This window comes from Lathyrus oleraceus, chromosome 7 (genome assembly GCF_024323335.1).
Source record: "Lathyrus oleraceus cultivar Zhongwan6 chromosome 7, CAAS_Psat_ZW6_1.0, whole genome shotgun sequence".
In the NCBI taxonomy this organism is placed as follows: Eukaryota; Viridiplantae; Streptophyta; class Magnoliopsida; order Fabales; family Fabaceae; genus Lathyrus; species Lathyrus oleraceus.
This window is the reverse complement of record NC_066585.1, coordinates 87,193,676-87,203,232: the sequence shown is the minus strand read 5'-3', so window position 1 is coordinate 87,203,232 and position 9,557 is coordinate 87,193,676. Positions and strand designations below refer to the sequence as shown.

The 9,557-nt window shown below is 39.0% G+C and overlaps 1 non-coding gene across 1 annotated transcript; it reads left to right on the top strand.

The window, feature by feature from the left end:
• The first annotated feature begins 2,284 nt into the window (after positions 1-2,284).
• Positions 2,285-2,391, top strand: LOC127108670 (small nucleolar RNA R71). The gene has a single exon (XR_007796193.1). It is a non-coding gene; the product is annotated as a small nucleolar RNA R71 (small nucleolar RNA).
• Positions 2,392-9,557: the final 7,166 nt, after the last annotated feature.

The following is a 9,557-nucleotide window of genomic DNA, read 5'->3' as shown; positions in this document are numbered from 1 at the left end:
TGCCTTATTTAGTTTCCTATAGTCTATGCACATCCGCCATCCGTCTTCTATACGTTTAGCCACATGCTCGCCCTTCTCGTTCTGCACGACTGTGATGCCTCCTTTTTTGGGTACCACATGTACAGGACTTACCCATTTACTATCGAAGATCTGATAGATTATACCAGCTTCTAGTAGTTTAAGGACTTCCTTCTTTACCACCTCACTCATTACATGGTTGATTCTTCTCTGATGTTCTCTGGAAGGTTTTGAATCCTCCTCTAGCGAGATCTTGTGCATACACACGGATGGGCTTATACCTTTTAAATCAGAGATGTTGTATCCTAAGGCAGAGGGGTATCTTCGTAAAACATTCAAGAGTTGGTTTGTCTCGTCTTGGTTTAAGGTGGCACTAACTATTACTAGGCGGTTCATTTCTTTCTCCAAAAACTTGTATCTTAGGTTCTTGGGCAATTCCTTAAGTTCTTGAGCTGGTTTTTGAGAGTTTGGTGAAAGGTCCTGAGTAAGGGCCAAACATTCGTTAGTGTGAGGTTCATTTTCCTTTAGCTCGTCATCCTTTTCATTCGGGTTTGAAAATGGTTCGATCATAGGTTCTTCTTGATAAAATTCCCTTATGCATTCATCTATGATATCGATTGCGTAACATTCGTCTCCTATGATTGGTGTCATCAGGAACTTTGAAAGAATAAACTCTATCTTTTCATCTCCTACTTCGAAAGTTAATTTTCCTCTTTTAACATCTATTATAGCCCCGACTGTTGATAAAAATGGTCTACCTAAAAGGATAGGGATGTCTTCGTCTTCCTTGATATCCATGACCACAAAGTCTGTCGGGATATAAATTTGACCGATCCTAACGGGAATGTCTTCTAATATACCTACGGGAGACTTAACACATCTATCGGCTAATTGGAGGGACATCTTAGTTGGTTGTAATTCTCCTAAGTTTAACCTTTTACACATAACTAAGAGCATTAAACTCACACTAGCGCCTAAGTCTAGGAAATCTTTGTTGATCACATGACTCCCTAGAATTCAAGGTATAGAAAAACTCCCAGGGTCTTTCTCCTTCTTAGCAAGTTTATTCTCGGAAATAAAGTTGCATTCCAAAGGTTTGGGATCGTCAAGCCTACGCTTGTTGGTTAAGATGTCTTTGAGAAATTTGGCGTAAGATGGAATTTGGGTGATGGCTTTGGTGAAAGGTATCTCTACATGAAGCTTCTCTATCACTTTTATAAACTTTTGGTATTGGTTATTGATTTTGGTTTTTTTAAGTCTTTGGGGATATGGGATTGGTGGTTTGTACAGGGGTGGTGGTTCGTAAGTTTTATCCTTGGCTTCTCTGTCTTGGTCGGTTTGTTTTTCGGGTTCCACCGGTTCCTCTTCTTGGTTGGTAGGTATATTTTCTTTAGAAGCTTTTGAATAGCTCATTGCTGGGTTACGAGGCCCTTCGTAAGCGGTCCCACTTCGTAAAGCGATAGCGTTAGCTTGCCCTCGAGGGTTGAGTTGAGGTTGTCCAGGGAATTGTCCTCCAGGTGTAGTTTGTGGGGCTTGGTTTTGTGCTACCTGTGAGATCTGGGTTTCAAGTATCTTATTATGAGTAATTATCTGATCAACCTTAGTCCCTAATTGCGTTATCAGTTCGTTTACGTGAACGTTCTGGTTTAGAAATTCTTTATTTTGCTGAGTCTGGCCTGATATAAATTTCTCCATGATCTTCTCAAGGTTAGGCTTCTGGGGCATAACTTGCATAGGTTGATTTTGCTTTTGGGCTTGAAAACCTTGTGGTCTTTGAGGTGCATAGTTTTGGATAGGGTTTTGGTTTTTATAGGAAAAATTCGGGTGATTCCTCCATCCAGGGTTGTAAGTGTTTGAAAATGGGTTAGCTTGGGCGTAAGTCACTTGGTCGGTGTTCAGGTCGTTCAAAAGGTTACATTCCACCGATTCGTGTCCCTTAGATCCACAAAGTTCACACTCTGTGTGGACTACTGCTTCAGTGTTTGAGTTTGTAGAAATATGTTCGACCTTAAGGGCTAAAGCGTCCATTTTCGCTTGCATCATGTCCATAGAACTTATCTCATGTATTCCACCTCGGGTCTCCTTTTTCTTTACTGATGCTCATTCAGTTCCCCATTGGTAATGGTTTTGGGCCATATCCTCAATTAGATCACAAGCTTCAGGGTAAGGTTTGTTCATCAACCCGCCACCGGAGGCAACATCGATGCTCATCTTTGTGTTATAATGGAGTCCATTGTAGAAGGTATGAACGATCAACCATTGTTCTAGGCCATGGTGTGGATAAACTCTTAACAACTCCTTGTATCTCTCCCAAGCTTCAAAAAGTGATTCTCCTTGGTTTTGAGTAAATCTAGTTATTTGGTTTCGAAGAAAAGCAATCTTACTAGGGGGAAAATATCTAGCAAGGAATAATCTCCTAAGGTTTTCCCAGGTAGTTATTGAGTTAGCTGGAAGTGAATCTAACCACGAAAATGCTCTATCCCTGAGGGAGAAAGGAAATAATCTTAAAAGAATCGCATCAGGTGAAGCACCGTTGGATTTAAAGGTGTCGGCCAGTTGGATAAAGACTTTTAAATATTGATTTGGGTTCTCAGTAGCGAGACCCGCGAATTGGTCATGTTGCACTAATTGCAGTAAAGATGGTTTTAGTTCGAAATTGTTGGCAGGAATGAGGGGGTTTACTATACTAGAACTAGGTTCCTCGTCAGAGGGTTGGGAAAATTCCTTAAGAGGTCTCCGGTCACGATTCTCGGCCATAGCTTTCTTAATTCGGACGAGTAAAAGGCGTGTACGAGTGTAACATTCAGGTTCCGCTAAAGGATCTACTAAATTTCCAGTACTACGGGTTCTTCGCATTTACCGGCTAATAGTGCCTTAGTCTAGACGGTGTAACAACACGGTACGAAATTTGACGAAGTTGGTCCCCAGCAACGGCGCCAAAAACTTGATCGTTGTATTCACAAGTGCACAAATCACGTCAGAGTAATACAAAAGAATATCGATCCCATAGAGACCAAATCTTCAATCTATCGATTACTATTGTTACGATGTTTATCTAAGGCGGTACAAATGAGATAATGATGTCATAAAATAACAGTAAATAAAGAAAATGATAAATACAGTGCAGATAAAGACAGGCTTGAATGTATTTCACGTCAATTACACGATGCTTCGATTGTCTAAACAGAACTACTTATGGGGTAATATTTTCTACTCTTGAAAAGAATCCATTTAACGGGAATTGTCGCTTTCGCGTATTCAGAACCGAGTTTACCCTTAAATTAAGGCCTTTTATTGTCACTTATAAAAGGTGCGCAGAATGCTAAAGTAGTAAACCTATTTTTAAGAAATAAGACTCGTAAGCTTAGTTGAAAAGTGATTTTGATTCATAAAGTTTTACCTAAGGAGTTTCCTGATTTTGAATCTATCAACGCGTCCGAAAACAGTTTCAAAAATCGTTTTTCCTTAAAGTGATAAAAATTCCTAGTTACTAAGCCAGGGTGCTTTCGCATTCCTTGAGTAGTTAAAATTAACCAAGTTTGTTTTAGAAAACTTGAATTAAGAATCAAAACAGCCCCTAAAGCATTTCTACAGATGCAATATGTGAAACATCTCTTTAACCGCGATCCTTACATTCTAACCTTTGAAAGATTTAGCCAGACATGGTAATACAAACAAACACAACGATATTGATCATGATGAAAAGTTATTTAGAATGTAAGGCGTAAAGAACAAGTAAAGCGTGTAAAACAATTAAAACGAGCAATAAAGATAATGACGGGAAAAATAAATAAAGTAAAGTATGGCAAGAAATTAAATAAAGTAAAGCATGGCAAGAAATTAAATAAAGTAAAGCATAGCAAGTAAAATAAAAATGCGATTAAATTAGAACCTGCTCCAAACAAAGGCTTTAAATCTGGTACAAGGAAGTAAATAAACCTTTGACTTTGAAAATAAAGACGACAGCAAAATCAAAGTGCTCCAACTCAATCTCACTAAGGTGCGATAACCCATCGATGTGATGGATTGCCGCTTTTACAGATGATAATATAGTCTTAGTGTTGTAAACTAAGTTGGATGATTTGGAAATGAACTAGAACGACCTATTTATAGAGGAACTCAGCAGCATGCAAAGACCAGGATGCCCTTCAACTTCTCTTTAGTGGGAACGTGAAATGCAAAGATGGCGCCCACCACCCCTCTATGGCGCCCGCCATTTGAGTAAATGGGGAAGTTCATGGGATCGTGGCAGTTTCCTCCTGGTTGAGGGCTGATGTGTCATGGCTTCTCCTATAGCGACCGCCATGTAGAACGCCATGAATACATATTTTGCCGAAAACCCTAATTTCATGGTCTTTTTGCTTCGTTTCTTCTAAAAAGGTCCTGAAAGAGCTAAATACCTGAAAACAACACAAAAGAAAGCATAACACAAGCAAAATGATAATAAATACCTAAAAAACATGTGAAATCCGAGTCAAAAATGTGGTGTGATTCAGTGTGATCAGGGATCACCATAGATTCAAAACTCTTGACTTGTGGAGTTAGGGTTTGTGTATGGAACAACTTCAAAGGTGTGACTTGGACTTCTATCAAAGCATAGGGGATGTGAAACTCTAATCATTTGACGGTGGAGGTATGAATTCAACAAAGTACCATCTAAACTCTCCTAAGGGCCCCTTAAAACCCTAATTCTTGATGGTATGTTGGTGGATCCCTTGGAGCTTCTCTAGGTCTCGTCTTAGCCATCAAGACCCTAGTGAGGGCTCATACATTGGAAGACTTACTGATGAAGCATCTGGTTTAATTCAAAAGGCTTTATTGGGGAAGTAGGCCTAACCAAAACCCTAATTAAGGAGGGAATGATCTTGATGGAGTTTGTGGCTTGACTGTCCATCTGGTGACATCCAAAACCCTAACTTCATTCACTTTTCACCCATTGATTGATTGGTACCATCTTGATCCTTGTCCCCCATGACCTTTTGTCTTGGCTCAAGCCTATGGTCCCTTAGTTTCCATGTTTTTCTCCACCCATGTCATTTCACCTGATCATCTCAAGTGCATGGTCCAATCTTGATTTGTTTTCATTTGGTCATTGGTCTTGAATTCGATCCATCTTAGTCTTAACGTCTTGTTATTGGTGCATTCATGGCCTTGTCTACCCAAACCATTAAAATCTATTGTATCACAATCCAATTGGAGGTTATGCCTATTGATTCATGTATGGTGTGTCATTCAAGCCTTAACTTTATTTCATCAAGTCATAATTATGTTCATAAACTATGTTAATGTGTTCATTCCCTGTTACAAGTCAAGTCATGTTCATTTTATTTCAAAATCAAGCATACATGTACAAAAAGAAAACCAACTTGAAAACCATTTTTAATCCATTTCAAACCATTATAATCCATTACAATACATTACATTGATCATTATATGAAAAAAATACAAATTTTAACAACTTTGACCAAGTGTTGACTTTGGTCAACAGTTGAATTTTTGGTCAACTTAGACCAAAGTCAACTCATCCTTTTTTGACAACCTAAGACCTAATCTAATCCACTTTGCATTGATTCATCATCTAAAAGTCATGTTGGATGTGCTTTTGCCTTGTTTCTTTATTTCCAAGTAACTTGGCCCATTTTCAAACTCATGCACACCATGCCATGACTTGGTCCTTTTGCCTTGCCAACCATAACTCTACATTCCTAAACATGGTCCTGCATTCATTACAACCAAGCATCATAATGCCATGATAAAATACTACACATACATTGACTAATTGGACAAGACAATGCACTTGGATTTGGTCTTGAACTCACCATGACAAACCACTCTGGACAAGTGATTTCCCAATCTGTCAACCATTAAACCATGGTGTGCTGTAACACCCTTCTAAAATACCCCAAATATTTAATTAAAACAACAAATATATATCAGAGTAGATATGCAATTAAGGGTGTCACACAATCACTTCACACCATTCACCAAAATAACTGTCATGCTCTTTTATTAATTCAAAACATAAAGCATTTGCACAATACGCAGCGGATAGAGATTAAATCAATCATGCAAAACATGTAGCATATTACATGTAAACTGGTTCACAACCAACAATAAAACATTTAAAACATCCCATCCCGATGTTACATCTACCAGAGCATGACCCACTAAGGAACTACGCTAGACTCCAAGCACTAGCTCCTACTCAATCACTGCTCGTTACCTGAAAAATAGTTGTAAGGGTGAGTTCCTCAATCGATATAATAAGCATTATAAAATATCATGAAATGTTAAGTAATTTAACACATTTCATCACCCTAATCATAACACACATTCAGTAACGGCACATCAACTCAAACATCATACTCAACACCAACATAAAGCATACGTATAATCTCAATTCATACTCAACACCAACACAAAACACACGTATAATATTGGAATACATCCATTCATATTATACGCCATACATACATTATGCAATGAGACTCCATGCATGCGGTACCGACTATTCGTGAACATATAGTTCAACTTCACCGACCAAATCCAGGTACGGCTACCAAGCTCACTAGTCCCACTCATTTGAGACCTAGTGACTCACATCACTAATTCCTCACCATGGGAATCAGCTACCACCCCAAGGGCCATGCTATGCACGCTAATCACCTAGCATGCAAACATCAACAACAGTCCAAAATGACTAACATCACTAATTCCTCACCATGGGAATTAGCTACCACCATAAAGGCCACATTATGCTATGCCAAATCACCTAGCATGCAACATCAACAATAATCCACAATGGACATATGCTCACACTCTAAGCCATAAAACAGTCCATCCACAATTACATACATAATATATACATTCACAACATTATGCATATTTTCACACATCATCAGCATATTCATCACATAATCATGTTATGTCATGCCAAATAATTCAGTCACAGTATTAGCACACTCTACTAACACCTATCCTACTCAAACAACGGGAAATAATCCCTACTATATCACACACCGATATAGGCCAATCACCAATTATATTCACAACATTAAAATATCAAATTTTCCAATTTCCAACAGTGTTAACCGGTTAACGCCCTGGGTTAACCGGTTAACGCAACACAGAACACGCTTTCTGGCAAAACTCAACAGTGTTAACCGGTTAACGCCCTGGGTTAACCGGTTAACGCAGACAAAACAACAATTTTTCACAAATCACAACAGTGTTAACCGGTTAACACCCTGGGTTAACCGGTTAACGCAAGACAGAAAGTTGTTCCTGCGCTAACACGAAGCAGAATGCAGAATTCTCCGCATTTTCCGCCGTTGGAGGACTTCCGGACCTCCGATTCCAATTCCGTAAAAAGCTACACTTTCGGGAAATCAAGACTCATCCAATTACAGATTCAATTACAGCTTTAACACAACTTATCCAACACAATTTTTCAGCATTCAACATCCCAATTAGGGTCAAATCAACGGTTCATCACTACCCATTACATGTTAACCCATAATACCCATTAAACGACGATAAACCCCCCTTACCTGAGTTAATCCGGCGAATCTTTAAGCTTCAAGCTTTTCTCTTCTCCAACCTTCTTCCTCTTGCTCTGTCTCTTTGCCCTTTTCCTCTTTTCAGCCGCTTCTCTGCTTTTCACGTGAAAACCTTCTTTACCAAAAATGAGACTCTTTTTACTTATTTCCCACTTATATACCAACTCCAAATTATATTATTCCAATAATAATAATAATAATCCAATAATAATCCAATTATTTAATTAAATTAATAAATATAATATTAACTTAAATTAAATAATTATCTTTTTTTTTTATCGGGGTGTTACAACTCTCCCCCACTAAAAGAGTTTTCGTCCTCAAAAACATACCTCAAACGAATAACTCAGGATAAGACTCCTTCATCTGACTCTCAAGCTCCCAAGTCACATTGCCACCTGCTGGTCCTCCCCAAGCTACCTTTACCAAAGCAATCTCTTTACCCCGCAACTGCTTCAACTCTCGATCCTCGATCCTCATAGGTGATGTTTCAACAGTCAGGTTATCTCTCACCTGTACATCATCTATTTGGACTACATGCGACGGATCAGGAATGTACCTCCTCAACTGAGACACATGAAAAACCTCATGCAAATTCGCAAGTGACGGCGGTAAAGCGATACGATAGGCTACCTCCCCTATCCTCTCCAAAATCTGATAAGGACCAATAAATCGAGGTGTCAACTTCTTCGACTTCAAAGCTCGACCAACCCCAGTTATCGGAGTAACACGAAGAAACACATGATCTCCCTCTTGAAATTCAAGTGACTTCCTCCTCTTGTCGTGATAACTCTTCTGACGATTCTGAGCAATCCTCATCTTCTCCTGAATCATCTTAATCTTTTCCGTAGTTTGTTGAACAATCTCCGGTCCAACCACAACACTCTCACCGGACTCATACCAACATAAAGGTGTCCGACATCTTCTACCATACAAAGCTTCAAACGGTGCCATACCAATGCTCGAATGAAAACTATTGTTGTAGGTAAACTCAATCAAAGGTAAATAACAATCCCAAGCACCTCCCTTTTCCAAAACACAAGCCCTCAAAAGATCCTCCAGTGACTGAATCGTCCTCTCAGTCTGACCATCAGTCTGCGGATGATATGCAGAACTCAATCTCAGCTTAGTTCCCAAAGCCCTCTGCAAACCTTCCCAAAACTTCGATGTAAATCTAGGATCTCTGTCCGAAACAATACTCGACGGAATACCATGCAAACTTACAATTTTCTCAATATACAACTCAGCTAATCTCTCTAACGGATAATCCATTCTGATCGGAATGAAATGAGCCGATTTTGTCAATCTGTCAACAATCACCCAAATAGCTTCAAAATTCTTAATTGTCCTTGGTAATCCAGAAACAAAATCCATACTGATACTATCCCACTTCCACTCTGGAATAGCCAACGGTTGCATTAGCCCAGACGGCTTCTGATGCTCAATCTTTGACTTCTGACAAGTCAAACAAGAATAAACAAAACTCGCAATTTCTCTTTTCATTCCCGGCCACCAAAATAACTTTTTCAAATCATGATACATCTTCGTAGCTCCAGGATGAATACTCAGGCCACTACGATGTCCTTCCTCAAGAATACTCTTCTTAAGTTCGGTAATATCCGGAATACACACTCGATTACCAAATTTCAAAACACCATTCTCATCAACTCTGAATTCACCACCTTGACCTTGATTCACTAGAGTCAACTTATCAACCAAAAGCACATCGGATTTCTGACCTTCTCTAATCTCATCCAGAATACCACTCGTTAACTTCAACATTCCCAATTTAACACTATTGTGAGTACTCTCACACACCAAACTCAAGTCTCTAAACTTCTCAATTAAATCCAATTCCTTAACCATTAACATAGACATATGCAATGATTTCCGACTCAATGCATCAGCCACTACGTTTGCTTTACCCGGATGGTAATTCAAACCAAAGTCATAATCCTTCAGAAATTCTAACCATCTCCT